The 24,116-nt window shown below is 41.8% G+C and overlaps 1 protein-coding gene across 1 annotated transcript in view; it reads right to left on the bottom strand.

The window, feature by feature from the left end:
• Positions 1 to 24,116, bottom strand: part of LOC132397689 (receptor-type tyrosine-protein phosphatase R-like) — a 271,111-nt gene that overhangs the window by 97,616 nt on the left and 149,379 nt on the right. The window lies entirely within an intron of this gene.

The raw sequence follows: 24,116 nt of genomic DNA, 5'->3' as shown, positions 1-24,116 counted from the left end.
CTAGAATACAAGTGCAGGGATGTGATGCTGAGGCTTTATAAGCACTTGTGAGGCCTGACCTTGAGTATTGTGAACAGCTTTGGGCTCTTTATCTAAGAAAAGATGTGTTGGCATTGGAGAGGGTTCAGAGGAGGTTCTCAAGGGTAATTCTAGGAATGAAAGGGTTATCTTATGAAGAAGGTTTGATGGCTCTGGGTCTGTACTTGCTGGAATTTAGAAGGATGAGGGGATCTCATTGAAACCTTTCAGATGTTGAAAGGCCTAGTCAGTGTAGATGTGGAAAGCATGTTTCCCATTGTGGGGGAGCGTAGGACAAAAGGGCACAGCCTCAGGATAGTGGGGTGTCCATTCAAAACAGAGATCATTTAAAACAGAGTGCATCATTGGAGCCTCCCTGCCCTCTATTGTGGACCTTCCAGGTTGAAGAAGAGGGCGGGGAACATCATAAAGGACTGCTCCCATCCTGCGCACGGACTGTTTGAACTGCTTCCGTCTGGTAGGCGCTTCAGATCCCTCCAGACTAAGACTAATAGGCACTGGAGAATTTTTTTCCCTACTGCGGTCACTTTGCTGAACAGTTAACTGCCAGTTAACTGTCGGCTAACTATTACTTGGATTGCACTACCTGTATGTATAATCTATATTTTCATTTATATTTATCATTATTATTGTTATGAGCAGAGAGACAACATCTGCCGGAAGTAAATTCCTTGTATGTGCACAGGTACTTGGCGATTAAAGTCTGATTCTGATTCTGATTCTGAGATGCGGAGAAATTTCTTTAGCCCAAGCATGGTGAATTTGTGGAATTTGTTGCCACATGCAGCTGTAGAGGCCAGGTCATTGGATGTATTTAAAGGTTCTTGATTGGCCATGGCATCAAAGGTTAAGGGGAGAAGGCCAGAGGATGAGTCTCAAGAGAGTTTAAAAAGGATCAGCCATGATTGAACAGCAGAGCAGGCTCAGTGTGCCAAATGGCCTAATTCTGCTCCTATGTTTGATGGTCTTATGGTCTAAAAAGGTGGAGTCCAACATTAAGGACCTCCACCTCCAAGGTCACATCTGTTTTCATTGCTATTCTCAGGAAGGAGGTACAGGAGCCTAAAGGAACCCACTCAACATTTCAGGAACAGCTTCTACCCATCTGTCATCAAATTTCCAAATGGACATTGAACCTGTAAGCACTACCTCACTACTTATTTTGTTTTTATTTTTTTACTAATTTAACTATTTAGTATATATATTTACTGTAAATTCACAGTTTTTTTCTATTATGAAGTATTGCATTATCTACTGCTGCAAAGAAAACAAATGTCACGAATATTTCCATGATATTAAGCCTGACTCTGATATATTCATGGCCATCAAAACTCCAGCAATAGCTACAGTTCCGGCACATCACTGTTAACAAGGTGGTACTCTTGGCTTCATAGTTTAGCAAGTCTTCCAACTTAAGGAGCTGCAAACCATTCTTATATTTTGCAACAGTTGCTGATAACTTATACTTGATGCCATATTGCACCCAAATTACAGGAACACAAGGGAACAGGAGCAGGAATAAGTCATCAGACCACTCAAGCCTGCCCCGCTATTCAATATGATAATGGGTTAGCTGTACTCACTTAAACTCCTCTTCTGCTCCAGTTCCCCAGAACCACTATTCCTCAATCTTCAAAATGTTTACTTATCTCCACCTCCAATGTACCTAATAACCTGAACTTCACCACTTTTCTGCATAGGGAACTCCACAGATTCACTTTTCTCTGAGAAAATAAATTTCTATCCACTTCAGTTTTAAATAACTGCCTTTTTAACTGTCTGTTCAATATGCTGCCATCTGGTAGGAAATATAGAAACAGCTTAGCCAAGACTATAAGACTGAAAAACAGCTTCTCCCCAAGGGCTGTTGTGCTGAATCATGCTACGCCCTGGCTTGCCAATGGCCATTGAGTGTTACAGAGGGTTATGAAGAGATATGGAGTGTTACTAATTCTTTTAATTAAGCCATATTGCATGCATTGTAAATACCTGTTTTTACATGGACTGGAGTGGCTCTGTAATCTTGTTGTCTTGAACAATGACAGTAAAGTTCTATTCTATTCTTATAAGGTAACCATGTTACTTTATGCTTGTTCCCCATGACATCTGCCATGTCAAGCCCCCTTCCTATAGGTCTCAATAAAATCACCCCTAAATCCATGGACACAAGCCTAAACTAATTAGTCTCTCTTGACAGGACAAGTCTTTCAACCTAAAATGAGCTGGATTAATGTTCTTTGTATCTTGTCCAATGTTACCGGATTTTTTTTAGGCAAGAGCAAAACTGAATGCAGTAGTCCAGGTATGGCTTCACAGGCACTCTGTAGAATTGTAACAAAGCCACTCCTTTCCTAAATTCCCGCCCCTTCACAATAAAGGCCAACACACTGTAGAGGGTTGTAGACTCAATCAGCTCGATCACAGGCTCAACCCTCCCCACGGTCAAGGACATCTTAAAGAGGTGATGTCTCAAATGCACTAAGGACCCTCACTGTCCAGCCATGCTCTCTTCTTATTGCCACCATCAGGGAGGGGGTAAAGGAGCCTGAAGACCTCCATTCAACAACTCAGAGACAGCTTCTTTCTCTCCACCATCAGATTTTCGAATGGTCCATGAACATTACCTAATTATATCTTTTTATTTTTGCACTATTTATTTATTTTGTAATTTATAGAAAACTTTAGGTACAATAGCCACCTCTTTTAGGTACTCCTGCTCGTTAATGCAAATATCTAATAAGCCAATCATGTGGCAGCAGCTCAATTCATAAAAGCATACAGACAAGATCAAGGTGTCCAGTTGTTGTTCAGACCAAACTTCAGAATGAGGAAGAAAGACAATCTAAGTGACTTTGACCGTGGAATGACTGTTGGTGCCAGACTGATGATCTGGAGATTTCATGCACAGTAGTCTCTAGAGTTTACAGACAATGGTGCGAAACTAAACAAAAACATCCATTGAGTGGCAGTTCTGTGGGCAAAAATGCCTTGTTAATGAGAGAGGACAGAGGAAAATGGCCAAACTGGTTCAAGCTGACAGGAATGCAGCAATAATGCAAATACCCACACATTACAACAGTTGTGTGCAGGATAGAATCTCTGAATGCACGACATGTCGAACTGTGAAGTCAATGGACTACAGCAGCAGAAGACCACGAACGTATACTCAGTGGCCATTTTACCCAATAAAGTGGACACTGAATGTATGTCTTTGCATTGTACTGCTGCTGTAAAACAACTAATTTCATGTTGTATACTGTTAATCAAACTGATTCTAATATCTGATTTCTGGTTCTGATTTGCCTTTTCGTTGGACCGATTTGCTAATCTCTTACAGTTCATGCACCAGAACACTTGCATACTCTCTGCATCTTATTCATTTGCAGTTTCTCTCTATAAGTGTCTTTTGATTCCTCCTATTGAAACACAGGAGCTCATAGCTCTCCACATTAGCCAATCTATTGTGACAGAAGCCTAGGTGAGGATGGAAAGGACCCAAGTGCTGGAGTATCCACGACTAGAATCGAGACAGGATTTTGAGACAGAGACGAGAACAGGGTTCTTGACTAGATGCTAGATGAGAATCTGACAAGACTAGATGAAGTCCAAACAACAGAGAAATCCTAAGCATAATCACAGACTGAACGAAAGTTGATCTGACGATTAGCTGTGTTCAGGTGCTCTTCAAATATCCAAATCTTGATGCCGAAACATGGCTGCCAATTAGCAGAGCGGGTCAGAATCCTTAAAGGTTCTGTGTCAGCTATCTCTACTCTGGAGAATCAGAACATTGTTCAGACCAAACTTCAGAATGAGGAAGAAATGTGACTTAAATGAGTTTGACCATGCAGTGAACTTGAGGAAATCTGCAGATGCTGGAAATTCAAACAACAGCACACACAAAATGCTGGTGGGACACTGCAGGCCAGGCAGCATCGATAGGGAGAAGCGCTGTCAACGTTTTGGGCCTAGACCCTTTGTCAGGACTAACCAAAAGGAAAGATAGTAAGAGATTTGAAAGTAGTGGGGGGAGGGGGAAATGCGAAATGATAGGAGAAGACCTGAGTGGGTGGGATGAAGCTAAGAGCTGGAAAGGTGATTGGCGAAAGTGATACAGAGCTGGAGAAGGGAAACGATCATGGGACAGGAGGCCTCAGGAGAAAGAAAGGAGGGGGGGTAGCACCAGAGGGAGATGGAGAACAGGCAAACAACTAAATATGTCAGGGATGGGGTAAGAAGTGGAGGAGGGGCATTAACAGAAGTTAGAGAAGTCAATGTTCATGCCATCAGGTTGGAGGCTACTCAGCTGGTATATAAGGTGTTGTTCCTCCAACCTGAGTTTGGATTCATTTTGACAATAGAGGAGGCCATGGATAGACATATCAGAATGGGAATGGGCCATGGAATTAAAATGTGTGGCTACTGGGAGATCCTGCTTTTTCTGGCGGACTGAGCGTAGGTGTTCAGCGAAACGGTCTCCCAGTCTGCGTCGGGTCTCACCAATATATAAAAGGCCACACCGGGAGCACCGGACGCAGTATACCACACCAGCCGACTCACAGGTGAAGTGTCGCCTCACCTGGAAGGACTGTCTGGGGCCCTGAATGGTGGTGAGGGAGGAAGTGTAAGGGGAGGTGTAGCACTTGTTCCGCTTACAAGGATAAGTGCCAGGAGGGAGATCGGTGGGAAGGGATGGGGGGACGAGTGGACAAGGGAGTCGCGTAGGGAGCGATCCCTGCGAAAAGCAGAAAGAGAGGGGAGGGAAAAATGTGTTTGACAGTGGGATCCCGTTGGAGGTGGCGTAAGTTACGCAGAGTTATGCAGACTGTTCCACAAAGCCAACAAAAAGGCAGGCATAACTGGGACCCATAAGGGTGCCCATGGCTACACCCTTGGTTTGGAGGAAGTGGGAGGAGCCAAAGGAGAAATTATTGAGCGTAAGAACTAATTCCACTAGACGGAGGAGAGTGGTGATAGAGGGGAATTGGATAGGTCCAGAATCCAAAAAGAAGCAAAGAGCTTCGAGACCATCTCGGTGGGGGATGGAGGTATATAGGGACTGGACATCCAGGGTGAAAACAAGACGGTGGGGGCCAGGGAACTTAAAATCATTGAAAAAATTCAAAGCATGAGAAGTGTCATGAACATAGGTGGGAAGAGATTGAACAAGGGGGATAAGACAGTGTCAAGGTTTGCAGAAATGAGTTCAGTGGGGCAGGAGCAAGCTGAGACAATAGGTCTACCTGGACAGGCAGGTTTGTGGATCTTGGGTAGGAGGTAGAAACTGGAAGTGCGGGGTGTGGGAACTATTAGAAACGAGAAGTGTAGGGTGTGGGAACTATTAGAATCGGGAAGTGCGGTGTGTGGGAACTATTAGAAACGGGAAGTGTGGGGAGTGGGAACTATTAAAAACCCGTATGGGTCCCAGTTACGCCTGCCTTTTTGTTGGCTTTGTGGAACAGTCCATGTTCCAAGACTATACCGGTATCCATCCCCCTCTTTTCCTTCGCTACATCGACGACTGCATTGGCTCTACCTCTTGCACGCGTGCTGAGTTCGTCGACTTCATTAACTTTGCCTCCAACTTTCACCCTGCCCTCAAATTTACCTGGTCCATTTCCAACACCTCCCTCCCCTTTCTTGATCTTTCTGTCTCCAGCTCTGGAGATGGCCTATCTACTGATATCTACTATAAGCCTACAGACTCTCACAGCTACCTGGACTATTCCTCTTCCCACCCTGTCTCTTGCAAAAATGCTATCCCCTTCTCACAATTCCTCCGTCTCCGCTGCATCTGCTCTCAGGATGAGGCTTTCCATTCCAGGATGAAGGAGATGTCTTCCTTTTTTAAACAAAGGGGCTTCCCTTCGTCCACCATCAACTCTGCTCTCAAATGCATCTCTCCCATTTCCCGCACATCTGCCCTCACCCCATCCACCCGCCACCTCACTCGGGATAGGGTTTCCCTTGTCCTCACCTACCACCCCACCAGCCTCCGGGTCCAACATATAATTCTCCGTAACTTCTGCCACCTCCAACAAGATCCCACTACCAAGCACATCTTTCCCTCCCCCACTCTTTCTGCTTTCCGTTGGGATCGCTCCCTACATGACTCCCTTGTCCACTCGCCCCCCCCCCCATCCCTTCCCACTGATCTCCCTCCTGGCACCTACCCTTGTAAACGGAACAGGTGCTACACCTGCCCTTACACTTCCTCCCTCACCACCATTCAGGGCCCCAGACAATCCTTCCAGGTGAGGCGACACTTCACCTGTGAGTCAGCTGGTGTGGTATACTGCATCTGGTGCTCCCGGTGTGGCCTTTTATATATTGGTGAGACCCGACGCAGACTGGGAGACCGTTTCACTGAACACCTACGCTTGGTCCGCCAGAAAAAGCAGGATCTCCCAGTGGCCACACATTTTAATTCCACGTCCCATTCCCATTCTGATATGTCTATCCATGGCCTCCTCTATTGTCAAAATGAATCCAAACTCAGGTTGGAGGAACAACACCTTATATACCAGCTGGGTAGCCTCCAACCTGATGGTATGAACATTGATTTCTCTAACTTCCGTTAATGCCCCTCCTCCACTTCTTACCCCATCCCTGACATATTTAGTTGTTTGCCTGTTCTTCATCTCCTTCTGGTGCTCCCCCACTCCTCCTTTCTTTCTCCCGAGGCCTCCCGTCCCATGATCCTTTCCCTTTTCCAGCTCTGTATCACTTTCGCCAATCACCTTTCCAGCTTTTAGCTTCATCCCATCCCCTCTGGTCTTCTCCTATCATTTCGCATTTCCTCCTCCCCCCACAACTTTCAAATCTCTTACTATCTTTCCTTTCGGTTAGTCCTGATGAAGGGTCTCGGCCCGAAACATCAACAGCGCTTCTCCTTATCGATGCTGCCTGGCCTGCTGTGTTCCACCAACATTTTGTGTGTGTTGACCATGCAGTGATTGTTCATGCCAGGCTAATGATCTCTTGTCATGGTTAGCTGGATACCGTAACTTTGACGTCCTTCTGCAGAATCACAATGTTTTTAATCACATCTCTCCACCTTCTTATGAGCATTATAGTCCTTCACTGTTGACCCTCAAAATATTTAAGTCCTCTAACTTACCACTTGCTTTTGCCACTTTGCATATCCTGCATTTCAATTTAAAATTATCCTTGAGTTTCTTTATTAACCACAGACTGAGGCTCTTACTAATTGGGATAAATTACTGCAGATTAAAGATCAACTGTTTGAATATACAGTATCTCATTGTTCATCTTCTGATGGATCTCAGTTTATTTTCCAGTGGATTTAGATAACTCCACCTTCACACCATGATAATTATCCTTACTGAAGTTGGAGAGAGTGATTTTGTGCTCTGGTGTTTACCCTAAAGCTGCATGTGGAATTCTATCACATTGTAGTCACTTCCTTCTTGACACCACAAGATCTCTTATTGTTCTTTCCTCTTCACTCATTCACAAGTCTAGAACAATCTGTTCTTGGGTAGGTTCCAGGAAGCAGTCCCTAAACCACTCCATAAATTCTTCTTCCACATCATCAGTGGCAGTTGGGTGCATCCGGTCAATACCTGGATTCAAATTTCCCAATGCCAATGTGGCTTAGGTGTGTGATGTGGTGGGCAAGACTGGCTTATTTCATGGCCAACAGCCGCTTCTGCTGTGTTTGTCATTGATCAGCCTATTTAAAGGGCTCGGTGCTCTTTCCCTCTGGTTGGCTTGCATCCCATGGCACCGGTTTATGGTTTCACACACCTTAGAGTGCATAAGCATAGCATGTTCTAGAGGCTTGGTCTCTTTTTCCACCGTCTCCAGGGCCCACTTCAGGCTGAAGTATGACCAGCACTGAGGGACCACTGGGAAAGAGCATTGCAGGTGTAGACAGGCCCCATGTATTTGTTTAGTTAAGTATTCATCTGCAGCAGGCTTAGCTCTTCAGTTTTATAACTTGGGGAGATTTAATGAGTTACCCATTAAGATAAAGCTCGACTAAACCTTCAGTATTGTAGTTTTGTGTACTTTAGGACAGCTTAGATGAGCACTCGTTTAGGTAGACATCGGATTTCCTGTTTCGCTCTTCATTTTTAAATAATGTGCCCATTCACAGTCTGTGTCTTTTGTTTCACTCATTGGATCATCAAATCTGCCTCCACATTACAAGATCTTTTCCCATTTATGCTCTGTCCTATTGAAAGGCTACATTTTTTTAAAAAAAAATGGAATAAGCCCTTCTGTCTCTCTGGGCCAGGCCGCCCAACAGTCCCCTGATTCAACCCTAGCCAAATCACAGGACAATTTACAATGACCAATTAACCTACCAACCGGTATCTCTTTGGACTGTGAGAAGAAACCCACGTGGTGTTGGCAACTCGTCTACCTATTGCAAATACTATGAGTATTCAAAGTGCCTTGACGTCATTGATTTCATAAGCCAACGAGAAGGCAGTTTTACAGCATTGTAAGGAATATGCCATTGATGTAAGGTTGATGAGTAAGACCATAATACAAAGATCAGAATTAGGCCATTCAGACTGTTGTGTTTGCTCTGCCATTCCATCATTATTAACACTCTCAACCCCATTCTTCTGCCGTCTCCCAGTGACCTTTGATACCCTGACTAATCAAGAACCTATCGATCTCCTCTTTAAATATACTCTTATGTCTTGGCCGCCACATCCATCTGCAGCAATGAATTCCACAGATTCACCACCCTCTAGCTAAAGAAATTCCTCCTCATCTCTGTTCTAAAGGGATGTCCTTCTATTCTGAGGGTATGTCCTGTGCTCCTAGACTCACCCACAATAGGAAACATCCTCTCCATGTCCACTCTATCTAGGCCTTTCAATATTCAATTATTTTCAATGAGATCTCCTCTCATTCTTTAAAACCCTGGCGAGTAGGGCCCAGAGCCATCAAATTCTCCTTATATGTTAACCCTTTAATTCCAGGAGTCATTCTTTTGAACCTCCTCTGGACCCTCTTCATACTATGTAAGAGAACATGATCGCAGATGCAGTTACCTCACCTATTACCTAATTATGAACTATTTTAAGCCAAGACATCTCGATTCCTAACTATCCTGTTATCATGTCGAAGTCTTTGCTAAAGCAATGGACATGGTCAAAGAAGATCATCTGATTGTGCCTCTTTCCCCACCATGTGACTCAATGACTTTAATAGAACCCAGTTAAGGAGTGGCACAGTAATGTAGTGGTTAGCGCAATGCTTTATAGTACAGATGACCTGGGTTCAATTCCCACTGCTGCCTGTAAAGAGTGTGTACGTTGTGACTGTGAAGGTTTTCTACCCCAGTCTGAAGATATACCAGTTGGTAGGTTAATTGATCATTGTAAATTATCCAGGGACTAGGCTAGGGTTAAATCGGGGAATTTCTGGGCGGTGCAGCACGAAAGGCCAAAGGGCCTATTCTGTGCTGTATCTCTGTGGACAGATAGATAGATAGATAAATAAATAAATAACAAAGTAAGCAAGCAAGCAAGTAGATAGACAGATTTTCAAAGTTTAAAGTGAGATGGGAATCGAAAATTAGACATGGCTATAAATTCATGATGCTGAGACCAAAACATTAGTGAGGTAGGAGGAGTACAGGTAGGAGGGGTTCTCAAAAATGTCTTTGATTGATGGAATATTTATTTCAAAAGAACTTAATAGGAAACCCCACCTGTTGAACTAGCCGAGGCCATTAATCATGGAGGAAGTAGCATCCTCATTTTTGGATTTTGCTAAAATTATGCCATTGCTCATCCTGATGTAAAAGAAACTCATCCGATGGGGTCTAACTGTTTATCTAAGTGTGGTCATTTCTTTAAATACTTTCTGTAATGTTTGTTCAGAGCGCTCCAACTATGGAACGCCCACAGCTCTGTTCCCCAGCCTTCGATGCTGTTACTGGGCTGTGATATGACCAAATTGGCCTCCTGCCCAGCAAGAGCCTTTGCACTCTGACCTTCCACATTCAGATGAGGGAGTTGCTTCCTCCTCGCTGCACCATATCCCCATTCTCCGACCATCTTTGTTCTGGTGGTCTGTTTTGACCTGCTGAGTTAAATCAAGTGGCAAGTGCGTGGGTGGAAGGAAACCATTAATTAGCTGGAAGATCATTTTGGCTGGTGAGCGAGTGAGGGCTTTGGTTTTACCTCAGAGAATGAATTCATACTCCTGCATAAACAAACATACCATTCCCAGTAGATCTCTGACAAAAGAATTTCTTCCAACCATTATGAGCACAATACTATTTTGTAAACCATGGGAAAAGAGAGGCTAATTTGCTTCTTTCCTGCAATTACATATCCAGAAAAGTGTGGAATACCAATTAGGCAGAGAATGCTGGGAAGGTGTATGCTGTGGGGTTTTATTCTCCGAATGTCTGTCACATCTAGGAACAAGTACAATTCATTTTCAGGAGGTAGTAGTCTCACACTTCCAGTACATGTGACACCTTCAGCACTACACTGGGTGTGGAGCAGAAATGTCTCACCCCATCTACACTTGAAATTGAGAGACTCACATTTTAAAACCTTCACCTACCCCACTTTTCTGCCCAAACTTATTTGTCCTGTGCAAGATGTCACAGCTGCCACACTGACCGTGGATTAGCTTTTAAAGAGAATCCCCATGGGCAAAACTATTGTGGAGGTGAAGGGAAAGGCAGAGAGAGGGGTTGCAACAGCCTCCAGTGCATGCAGTCCAACGGCCTGATGTAGTTTATGTGAGGCAGAGGCTGATCAGTTTGGCAGGCATCACAGCGCCTTACCCCAGGGTTCATTACAGAGAAGTGCTGTGATGTGTAGCAGACTGTTTCCACATACGCTGAGAACAATGAAAATTCTGGCGGAGGTCAGAATCCATCACAGATAAAGCCCTCCCAGCCATTGAGCACATCTACATGAAACACTGTCACAAGAACAAGCAGCATCCGTCATCAGGGACCTCCACCACCCAGATCACACTTTCTTCTCACCGCTACCATCGGGAAAAAGGTATAAGAGCCTCAAGACTTACACCACCAGGTTCAGGAACAGTTACTTCTCAACAATCAGGCTCTTGAACAGAAGGGGCTAACTTGAGTCAACTTCTCTTACCCCATCATTGAAATGTTCCCACAACTAATGGAATTACTTGCAAGGACTCTTCATTTCATGTTCTCGAAATTAATTGCTTATTTATTCACTATTTTTGTTTCTTCTTTTTGAATTCACTCAGTTTGTTGTTTTCTGCTCTCTGTTTGAACGCCCTAGTTGGCCCTTGTTGATTCTGTTATAGTTACTATTCTATAGATTTGATAAGCATGCCTGCAGGAAAATGAGTCCCAGGATTGTATATGGAGCCATACATGTACCTTGAAAGTAAAATTTACTTTGAACTTTGAGTTAGACATTGGACTCATACTGGGAAACTTTAATTCAAGCCTCTCTGCTAATTTACTGTGCAGTTTAGTCTTTAGCATTGAGTGATAAACAAAAGTCATACCTTTGTACTCCAAGTTATTTTCATTATCACTGAAGATAGCCACTGCATGTGTGACAACGTCATTAGGATAGTGACCGTCAAGTTTACTGAGGTAAATCCTGCATGAAAATGTTGGGAGAATTTACCAATGGAAGCTCATTGACCTAGAAATGATCCAAGATGCAATTGAATCCAGAGTAACCTCTATTCTGCCAAATTCATACATACATAAGAATTATACAAATTGGGCCAGTTTCTGGAAAAACCTAATGACTGGCCAGAATGGAATCCCACACATGTCTTTTTGATTAATACCCTGGGATATTCTCCACTGGCAATAGACATTATCTTCATTGTTTGACAAACACATGCAAAATGAAGGGAACAAAACGCCTGTTTTTTTAAAGTATTGACTTTGATTTTAATTGTAAATTGAGAGGAACTGTAGAGAATCCATCTCAACTTTGGCTCTCCTCAGAATCTGACAGCATGCAATGTCCACTGTATAACGAATACAAGCTGTGATTCTAACTAGTTGGTCTAATCCCAGAGAAACTCCAGTGCTTTAATACCACACCTCCAATGAGATTTCAATGGAGTGGAGTTGACATTCGCAAACTTCCTACAGATGTATCGTGGAGACCACTGTCTAGGGTATGGGTATAAGCTGCAGAGAGCTGCCAACTTAATCTGCTCCATCTGAGGCACTGCCTTCCCCAGTATACAGGACATCTTCGAGGAGTGGTACCTCAAAAAGGTAGAATCCATCATCAAGGACCTCATCACCCAGGACATGCCCTCTTTTCATTGTTACGATTAGGGAGGAGGTATAGGAGCCTGAAGGCACACGCTCAATGATTCAGGAACAACTTCTTTCCCTCTGCCATCAAATTGCGGAATGGGCATTGAACCCATGAACACTACCTTACTATTTATTTAATTAAACTTTTTAAATATATATATATACTTCTTGCTGTAATTCACAATTTTTATTATGTATTGAATTGTACTGCTACCACGCAACAACAATATCATGACATATGCGATGATATTAAACCTGATTCTCATTCTGATCTACAGGTAGAGTAGGAAATTGTTCCCTATAGAACCAAGTTAACTCCAGCCTCCATTCATGGAAGCATTAGAGAGAATGGGAGCTGCATCTAACAGATGTGAAACAAACAGTTTTCACCAAACTGCTCTCACTCTACAATACAACTTTCCAACAATAACTGTCTACAATGAGATCCTGGAAATGGTCCATTTATACATGTAGCTTGAGAGCTACCTTTTGGCAAATATAGACTTCAATTATGTCTCCGTTTCACAGGATGCCCATTGACCATTTGAGGAAAAGACTATTTGGACATTATGGCAAGAAGCTGCAGAGCCACTGTATCAGCCCAATACAGCATGGGCAGATTCCTTTAAACCAGGGGTTCCTAACCCTTTTTATGCCATGGACTAATACCACTAAGCAAGGAGATGTGGACCCCAGCTTGGAAGCCCCTGCTCTTTACTACCAATAATACTTATAAGAAACATTACATCAAGAATGCAACCACCATCATCAAAGATCCCCAAAATCCGAACCATGCCATTTTCTCACATTGGAGCCTGACGTGCTGTGAAATGCACTCACACATCAACAGATTGTAGGAAATATTTTCTTGAGGCTACTGTACAAGATTGAAGTAAGCTGCATAGTGTTGTTAAGTTCAGTCGTATAAATATATATATATATATATATACACACATACACACACACACTTACTGTAATTCACGGTTTTTATTTTTATACATTGCACTGTACTGTTGCGCAAAGTTAACAAATTTCACAGCCATATGCCAGTGATATTAATCCTGATTCTGATTTTGATTCTGATTAATTAGTTTCATTTATTCATCTTTTTCACAATCAGAATCAGATTTAATATCACTAGCATATGTTGTGAAATTTGTTACCTTTGCGACAGCAGTTCAGTGCAATACACAATAAATATAGAAAAAAGCTGAAGTACAGTAAGTGTATATATGTGTTTATTAAACAGTTAAATTAAGATAAATAGTGCAAAATCAGAAATTAAAAAAAATTAGTGAGGTAATGTTCATGGGTTCAATGTCCATTCAGAAATCAGATGGCAGAGGGAAGGAGCTGTTTCAGAATTGTTGAGTGTATGCCTTTAGCTTCCTGTACCTCCTTCCTGGATGGTAACAATGAGAAGAGGGCATGTGTTGGGTGATGGGGGTCCTTAATGATGGACATCGTCTTCCCAAGGTACCCCTCCTTGAAGGTGACTTCAATGCTGTTGAGGCTGCTGCCCATGCTGGAGATGACTAATTTTACAACTAATTTTACAGCTTACTTTGATCCTGTGCAGTAACCCCCTCCCCTCCCACCCTCTCTGCCAGATGATCTTGCAGCCAGTCAGCATCCTGTCCACGGTACATCTGTAGAAGTTTTTGAGTGTTTTAGATGACAAGACAAATCTCCTCAAACTCCTAATGAAATAAAACCTCTGCCTTGCCTATTATAGCTGCATCGATACGTTGGGACCAGGTTAGATCCTCAGCGATATTGACACACAAGAACTTGAAACTGCTCACTCTCCCCACTTCCCAACTCTCTGTGAGGATTGTTTTGTGATTCCTTGTCTTACCCTTTCTGAAGTCATTTACCCTTTTCCATCTGTTTATTCATTCCTACAAGCTCTGACAATTTAGCCTTTTAAACTACATCTGTAACAGATCCCTTGCCTGATCTAGCATTCAGATACCCTATGGCTTTCTCCACCGTCAATACTTAATTTTCAGAATGTTGTTCAGTTTGCTTTGGAATCCTCCATTCACACTGTTACATGCAAAAGACAGTCTCCTTTGCAAGTCCTGCAGGTTTGACCTGCCAACTCTACTGCCTACAGTTTTTATTTACTTACTGCCCCCTATGCCATTGGTGTTTAGGGCTGCAATGAATATCTGTATAGAAAGATTCCTCATTGCTGTTTCTGTAACGTTTTTTTGACCAGTCAGGATTGTTAGCTGAACCCCCAAAACTGGAGAACCAGTGGACCATTCTTAGTCTGGCTTTTACCCTTTGACCTGTTTGGCATGGGTGATTCTACCAAGAGCCAAAGCACAAGGTCCTGACTCCAGCCAACATCGCTCTCCAGGTCATCGAGCCATGCAAGCCTCCAAACCCTATGACAAGGTTGTGGTTCTCTTGGAGGACTGTTTAGGAAAATGTCAGTTAATTCTCAAAGGTTCTTAAATAACAATCTTCGCTATGTAACCTTTGATAATAACCTGAATCTGGCCATCAATTATTACATAAATTAATCCGTCCTTTTGCATCTGTAAATGTGATGTAAAACTTTCACAGTGAAAATGTGGAAGTGTGTTGTCATAATTATAGTCACATGTTAACAAAGTTCAAAGTTCAGAGATCAAAGTAAATTTATTATGAAAGTATGGATATGTCACCATATATGACCCTGAGATTCATTTTCTTGTGGGCATTCACAGTATATACAAATAAGCACAATAGAATCCATGGAACACTGTACACAACAAGCAGTGTTCAAAAGACAATAAATTTTGCAAATATAAAAAACACAAAATAATAAGAAATAAGTAAACAATAAATATCAAGAACATGAGATGAAGACTCCTTGAAAGTGAGTCCATAGGATGTGAAAGCGACTTAGTGATGGGCTGAGTGAAGTTGAGTGATGTTACTACCTCTGGTTGAAGAGCTGGATAGTTGAGGGATAATACCTGTTCCTGAACATGGTGGTGTGGGTCCTGAGGCTCACCTACCTTCTTCCTGATGGCAAGAAAGAGAAGAGAGCATGGCCTGCATGGTAGGGATCCATGATGATGGATGCTGCTTTCTTGTGAGTGTTCCATGTAGGTGTGCTCAATGGTGGGGAGGGCTTTACCTGTGATAGACTGAGTTGTACCCACTACTTTTTGTAGGATTTTCCATTCAAGGGCGTTGGTGCTTGCATACCAGGCTGTGATGCAACCACTCAGCATATTCTCCACCACACATGTATAGATTTTCGTCAAAGTTTTAGATTGCATGCCAAACCTTGGTAAACTTCTAAGAATGTAGAAGCAGTACTAAACTTTCCTTTTAATGGCACTTACATGCTGGACCCAGAAAATATCCCCTTAAATAATAACAGTGAGGAATTTAAATTTGCTGACCTCCTCCATCTCTGATCCCACAGTGAGAACTAGCTCATGGACCACTGGTTTTCTCTCCTGTAGTCAATAATGTGTTGGTCTTGCCGACATTGAATGAGAGGTTGTTATTGTGGCATCACTCAGCCAAATTTTCATTCTCTCTCCTGTACCTTGATTTATCACCACCTTTGATTTGGCCAACAACAGTGGTGTTGTCAGCAAACTTCGATAGGGCACTGGAGCTGTGCTTACTCTCACAGTCATAAGTGTAAAGCGAGTAGAGCAGGGGGCTGAGCACACAGCCTTGTGGTGAAGCTGTGCTGATGGAGATTGTGGAGAAGGCGTTGTTACCAATCTAAACTAAGTGGGTCTGCAAGTGAGGAAATCGAGGATCCAGTTGCACAAGGAGGTATTGAGGCCAAGGGCTTAAGGCTTGTTGAATAGTTTTGAGGGGATGACGGTACTGAACAGCAAGCTGTAGTCAATGAGGAGCATCCTGATGTTTGCATCTTCCCTGTCCAGATGTTCCAGGGCTGACTGAAGCACCAATGAAATGGCATCTGCTGTGAACCTATTGTGATGTTAGGCAAATTTGAACAGATCAAAGTCTCTTGTCAAGCAGGAGTTGATATGTTTCATCACCAGCCTCTCAAAGCACTTCATCGCAGTGGATGTAAGTGCTACTGGATGATAGTCATTGAGGCAGGTTACCATGTTCTTCTTAAGCACTGGTATAATTGAAGCTTGCTTGAAGCAGTCGGGTATCTCAGACTACCGAAGTGAGAGGTTAAAGATATCAGTGAGAACTCCAGTGAGCTAATCAGCCCAGGTCTTCAGTACTCAGCCACGTATCCCATCTGGGCCAGATGCTTTCCATGAGTCTACCCTCCTGAAAGGTGCTCTACTGCTCTTCAGAGACTGCAATGATTGGGTCACTGGGGGCTGTGGGAGCTCATGAAGGTTCCTCCATGTTTTAAAGGTCAAAGCGAGCATAGAAGGCATTGAGCTCATCTGGGAGGAAGCATTGTTGTCACCCTTGATGCTTGGTTTCACTTTGTAGAAGGTGATAGCATTTCTGTCCCGGCCACGGCTGTTGAGCATCCTTCTGTGATTCCAGTGAGCTGTTAAACATCATTCTTCTCTCCCGTTTTCCTGTTGAACAGAGTTTCTCTTCAGCACTGTCTTTCTTTCTTTCTTTTTCAATCTTTTTATTGATTTTTACATATACACAAAAAAAAATAACATAGTAATAAGTAAATTATAAATACAATAGACTTGAAATCACATTGATAGGATAATAATATCCTACTAAACATCAACAAAAGAAAATACCTTAATCAAGTCCACATGATTATATGAAAAAAACAAATAACCATTAAAAAAGAAAAAAAAATATTAAAAAATATGTGAGAAAAAATATATATTAAAAAAAAATAAAACACTAAACTAAACTAACATAGGCAATAATAACAGTTTACAAGTATAAGATAGTGTCAAAGAACTCCGGAACTCCACACCTGAACATGAATAAGCAGAAAGGTCCGGAGAAGGCCAAATTAATTCATATGAAAATGTCGAATAAACGGTCTCCAAGTTTCTTCAAATTTAATTGATGAGTCAAAAATAGTGCTTCTAATTTTTTCCAAACTCAGATAAGAAATAGTTTGAGAAAGCCACTGAAATGTAGTAGGAGGATTTACTTCTTTCCAATTTTGTAGTATAGACCTTCTGGCCATTAATGTTACAAAAGCAATCATTCGTCTGATTGAGGGGGAAAACTGATTGCCATCTTCATTTGGTATACCAAATATTGCAGTAATAAAATGAGGTTGTAAATCTATATTCCAAATTAAGGAAATAGTAGTAAATATATCCTTCCAATAATTATGTAAAGTGGGACATGACCAAAACATATGGGTCAATGAGGCCACTGCTAAATGACATCTGTCACATAGAGGGTTAATATGAGAATAGAATCGAGCAAGTTTATCTTTAGACATATGAGCTCTATGTACAATTTTAAATTGTATTAAAGCATGTTTAGCACATATAGAAGAAGAATTAACCATTTGCAAAATTTTTTCCCATTTATCTGTTGATATGTTATATTGAAGTTCTTTTTCCCATTCTTGTTTAATTCTAACTGATATTTCTGGTTGTATCTTCATAATCATATTATAAATAAAAGCTACTAATCCCTTCTGACAAGGATTTAAGGTAAAGATCAAATCTGTAGTGTCCATCAAAGTTGAATTAGGAAAAGATGGTAAAACTTTATGTAAAAAATTTCTAATTTGTAAATATCTGAAAAAATTAGATTTAGGTAATTCAAATTTATTAGAAAGTTGATCAAATGACATCAAAGTATCTTCAAAAAAGAGATCACGAAAACATTTTATACCTTTCCTTTTCCATATGTTAAAAGCTTGATCTGTCCAGGAAGGTTTGAAAAAGAAATTAAATAAGATAGGGCTATCAAGAACAAAGTTTTTCAAAATAAAGAACTTACGAAATTGAAACCAAATTCGTAATGTATGTTTAATAACAGGATTAAATATTTGTTTATTAAATTTAACTAAATCCGCAGGAAGACAAGAACCAAGAACAGAGAATAGAGAATATCCCTTTACCTCATTACATTCCAAATTTACCCACTGTGGGCACAGTGGTGAATCCAAATCTAATTTCCAATACAATAAATTACGAATATTATTTGCCCAATAATAAAATCTAAAATTAGGTAAAGCTAAACCCCCATCTTTTTTTGATTTTTGTAATTGCTTTTTACTTAACCTAGGGTTTTTATTTTGCCACACAAATGAAGAAATTTTTGAATCAATGCTATCAAAAAAAGACTTAGGAATAAAAACTGGTAGGGCTTGAAATAAATATAAAAATTTCGGTAAAATCATCATTTTGACAGCATTAATCCGACCAATTAATGATAAAAACAAGGGAGACCATCTTGTAGTAAGTTGATGAATTTGATGAAGCATAGGTAAAAAATTCATTCTAAATAAATCTTTATATTTCTTGGTAATTTTTATACCTAGATAAGTGAAGTTATCAGTAACAACTTTAAATGGTGTCCTATCAGTCAATAAAGTTTGTGCATTTAAAGGAAATAATTCACTCTTATCTAAATTTAGTTTATAACCAGAAAAAGTACCAAATTGAACCAACAAGGATAAAATAGCAGGAATAGACCTATCAGGGTCAGAAATATATAACAGCAAATCATCAGCATAAAGAGATAATTTATATAACTTCTCATTACGGGTAATACCAAAAATATTAGGAGATTCACGAATAGCAATAGCTAAAGGTTCTAATGCAATATTGAATAATAAAGGACTTAAGGGACAACCCTGTCTCGTACCACGAGATAATTGAAAAAAAGAGGATCTGTGGTTATTCGTAAAAACAGAAGCAACAGGTTTATGATATATTAATTTAATCCATGATATAAAATTAGGACTAAAATTAAAATTTCTCAATGTATTAAATAAATATATCCATTCAACTCTATCAAAAGCTTTTTCAGCATCTAATGAAATAACACATTCTGGGATTGTGGGTGGTGAAGTATGAATTATATTAATCAATTTTCTTACATTAAAAAAGGAATACCGATTCCTCATAAAACCAGTTTGATCTTCAGCACTGTCTAATTTCAGGAACAATTTTCTCATTACCGATTCATCAAATCTCCACATTCAAAAAAAGAAGTGGATGAAAAAGAAATCTTGTCCTTTGAGAAGCTTATTTATTTTCATCAAATTTGCAGAGTACACATGTCTACAAACACACCCCTTCAGAGAGAAGCCAAGAGCATCTACCAAAGGTCAAAACAGCAACATGCGATGATCGCACAAAAGCCACCAGGTGACCCTGACCAGCATAGTTGATGCACCATCAGTAACTCTCGGAGACGGGAGGCGAACGATAGGCTTTTATTAGCTGCAAGAGACCACCACACAACATCCTGGAGACTGAGCGAGGAGCAGCGCCTTTATACAGGGAGGTATATGTAGTTCACCACAATAGAGTAAAACGCTGGTCAGCTATAGCACATGTCCTATTTCCTTCTGACAAAGATAAAGGACCATGAGGAAATCTGCAGATGCTGGAAATTCAAACAACACGCACAACATGCGGTTGGAACACAGCAGGCCAGGCAGCATCTATAGGGAGAAGCCCTGTTGATGTTTCGGGCCGAGACCCTTCGTCAGGACTAACTGAAAGGAAAGATAGCAAGAGATTTGAAAGTAGGAGCGGGGGAGGGAAATGCGAAATGATAGCAGAAGACCGGAGGAGGTGAGGTGAAGCTGAGAGCCGGAAAGGTGATTGGCAAAAGGGATACAGAGTTGGAGAAGGGAAAGGATCATGGGACGGGAGGCCCAGGGAGAAAGAAAGGGGGAGGGGAACATCAGAAGGAGATGGAGAAGATGGAGAACAGGCACAGTGATGAGCAGAGAGAGAGGAGAAAAAAGGAGGGGTGAAAAAGGAGGGGGAAAAAGCTAAATATATCAACTAAAACAAAAAATGTATTTTTATATGTATATATACATACATACATTCCTGATATGGCCTGCTGCGTTCCACCAGCATTTTGTGTGTTGCTCAAAGTTAAAGGACATTGAGTTTGTGTTTATTCACTGTAATATTTTCATTTTCTACCCTCAAATTCCTGTTACAACCTTGGACTCTGCCACCAACTCTGGGCACCCTGACAGGTGAGCAGCTGAAAGGGGTCAGAATGCACATTCCAGCCAATTAGGGTTTATTTTCAGTTGTATTTAACTTGCTTCCTCTTGTTTCAGTCTTGTTGAGTCTTGACTAAAGCATAGCCATGGCAATGCTTCCTACATACCTTTGTTCAAATTCTGAGAAAGAAGATCACAATTGAGATAGATGCTGTTAAGTAGCAGAATTTATTTAGTATTAAGTTACTGCTTCTGAACTGCAGTGCTAGGGTTAGATTTTGATTAGAGTGTTTCAGTTAGCTGCCCTCTTAACCTAATGTTTATTATTTTCCTTTTGTTCTGAACAGTTCCTATCAAAACTCAGTGAAATGCTCACTCTTCTGCTGTCTTTTTCCCTCTGCCCTTGGGCCAAGACCACACATCACGTCAGCAAGACTCAACACTCAAAATGGACCCTGTGGAAAGAGAACAGCTGACCTTGCCCCTGAATTTGTTGGTCAGGTTAAGAGAAGTTAAAGTCAGTGGAGGCTGGATTGGCAGAAGTAGCTCACACAGCGTGACAAGCCCAGAGCAAGCTTAGCAGGCAGATCTGCTCTGACAACAGGTGAGGCCTCTCAAGCCAGGGGAAAAAATCTGGCTAGCTTCTAGAGATTTTCCTTTGAGGGTAGAAAGCTGTAGGTTGGCCCTACGCTACATGGGACCACTCATAGTGGAGAAAGCTGTTAATAGAGCCTCCTATAAACTGTGCCTACCATCATCTATGAAGATTCACCCAGTGTTCCATGTTTCCCAGCTCAGTTCAGTGACTTCCTCCTCCCTTGGTCCGGTCACGTACTCCTTCCCTGCTTGGGGGCTGGGTCCCTGGTCTATTCTGTACGGCGCCTCCCGTTATCTCACCAGGTGCAGAGCAGGAGCCTGTACCTCATAGATTGGGAAGATATGGCCTAGAAGAACGTATTTGGGTTCCAGCTTGTGACATCCTAGACAAGTCACTCATCCAGGACTTCCAGTGGCCTCAAGTCTCTGACATCTTGGGGACTGCACTTGGGGATGGGGGCCCTGTTACTACCACGGACACTGCCGTGGAGTTTGGTTGGGAGCCATCGCAGACTGGCAGCTGAAAGAGATTGGCAGTTATGCACGTGAGGATGCACATTCCAGCTCATTAGGGTTTATTTGTAACGAATTTAACTTACTTCCTTTTGTTTCAGTCTTGTTGAGTCATGCCTGAAGCACAGCACCGGCAAAACTCCCTCCATACCTTAGTCTGTGTTCAGGGAAAGAAGATTACAATTCAGATTGACACTGTGAAGAAGTGGTATTTATTTAGCATGAAGTTACTGAATTTGAGCCACAGTGACAGCATTAGATTTTAGTTTGAGAGTTTTAGTTAGCAGCCCTGTTGGCCTAGTGTTCATTATTTTCCTTTTGTTCTGTCGTTTGTTATGTGCCATGTCGCATGATGTGGGCAATCATGGTCTTTGACCATGAATTATCTTGACACATTTTCCTACAGAAGTGGTTTGCCATTGCCTTCTTCTGGGCAGAGTCTTTACGAGACGGGTGGCTCCAGCCAATACCAATGCTCCTTAGGGATTGTCTGCCTGGCATCAGTTGCTGCATAACCAGGACTTGTGATGTGCACCAGCTGCTCGTGTGAAAATCCACCATCTGCTCCCATGGTTTCACATGACCCTGATCGGGCGGGGGGGGGGGGGCGAAGCAGGTCAACACCTTGTCCAAGGTGATCTGCAGACCAGCAGAGGAAAGGAGCTCCTTACACCTCCTTTGGTAGAGAAGTATCTCCACTCCGTCACCTATTTTGTTCTATATAGTTCTTATTAAAACTCAGTGGACTGGTTATTCTGTTGCTGTGTCTCTCCCTCTGCACTTGGGCAATGGCCCCACACCAGCCCAGATTCCATAGTTCACATAATATTAAAAATTGGCTTTATTTGTCACTTTTCTATGACTCTATGTACGGCAAAATATAGAGCAAAATGCATAATTTGCATCAAATCAGTGAGGATTGTGCTGGGACAGCCTACCGGTCTCAACTTGCTTCCAGTTCCATGCCCATAACTTTCTGTCTCGAAACCTAACTGAACATGTCTGGAATTGGAGCGCCCGGAGGAAACCCATGTGATCATCCGGAGAGCATAAAAACTCATTGCAGACAGCGGAAAGAGTTACATGCACAAAATGCTGGAGGATCTCCGTAGGTCACTCAGCATCTAGGGAAGAAAATAGATAGTCAATGTTTCACGCCGACACCCTTCTTCAAGGCTGAGAAGGAGAAGGTTTAAAATTCTTCAGCGTAAGGAGTTGTCTGTAAAGTGACTGTGGTAACTGCTACATATTTGGGATAATGTAATTATTCTTGTAACCTGTATGTCTCTGGGACATGGGAGGAAACATAGGGTGAACACTTGAATATGTATGCAGCAGTGGCCAAGACTGAACTCTATGGTTCTCTAAGATGAGAGCTCAACTAAGCACACCATAGCATCATTTAAAATTTAAAATACAGATAAATTCTATACATATATTTGCCACACTTTCATGGTTGCCAGGTCAAATCATAGAGTTTCATTAGCAGTATGGAAGCATCCTCACAATATGGACTGCAATTAGCCTGAGCTATTGGATCATTGCTACATTCTCTAGGGTTATAAAGGTTTGACATTAAATTACCAAAATCTAAAATTAGTGTTTAAATGAATAATGATCGGGCTATTGCAAACAAATTGGAATAGGCACAAGAGGTAATGAAGATGCTGGAATTCCAGAGCAATATACACAATTTGCTGGAGGAGCACAACAGGTTGGGCAGCATCTATGGATGTGAATAGCAGTCAATGTTTCATGCCGAGACCCTTCTTCAGGACTTCATTCCTCTCCACAGATACTGCCTAATCCACTGAGTTCCTCTAGCATTCTGTGTGTGTCACTTTTAGTTAAATTGATAACGTTAAGGATATCTGCTCATTCGAGGTGTGGCACTGTTGCCCGAGTATTGCAATGATCTTTTGACTTCTGTTATCTACGCCATCTCAGGCCAGCCTGTCCTGTTCGGTGATGTGATCAACCCAACCTTCTTTCCCACCTTATCTACCTGTGGGGTCACCTTCAGGGAGCCAAGTCCCCCTCTGTACATGCACTGTCAAGGGTCTTGTCTTGTCCATACTGCACCAACCACTGCCACTGGGCTATAAACGTACAGGAGCAGTGTGTGGTTAAGTGCCTTGCTCAAGGACACACACGCTACCTCGGCTGAGGCTCGAAATAACAACATTCAGATTGTTAGCCCAAAGCCTTAACCACTTGTCATTATCAATGTGCTGTCTCTTTATATTTAATCTCCTTAAAGCGCAACAATCATATTTGACCATATTAAGCTCCATCTGCCATTTCTCCACCCACATCTGCAACTGATCTATGTTCTGTAGCAAGCTTCTACTCTATCCACAACACCACCAATCTTTGTATCATCCGTAAACTTACTAACCCACTTTTCTACAATTTCATCCAGGTCCTTTACATATCACAAAAGTGCGGAAGGCAGAGATTGCAGGTTGGGAGACTCATCAAGAAAGCATGTGGGAGAAGGATGCATGCACTATTAAACAATCGTTAACCTTCACAGGTTTAATGGGGAATCTGTCAGCATTAAAATTGCAATTTTTTGGGGGGAATATT

The sequence above is a fragment of the Hypanus sabinus genome, chromosome 8 (assembly GCF_030144855.1).
Source record: "Hypanus sabinus isolate sHypSab1 chromosome 8, sHypSab1.hap1, whole genome shotgun sequence".
Classification (NCBI taxonomy): domain Eukaryota; kingdom Metazoa; phylum Chordata; class Chondrichthyes; order Myliobatiformes; family Dasyatidae; genus Hypanus; species Hypanus sabinus.
This window is presented reverse-complemented; position numbering and strand designations above follow the sequence as displayed.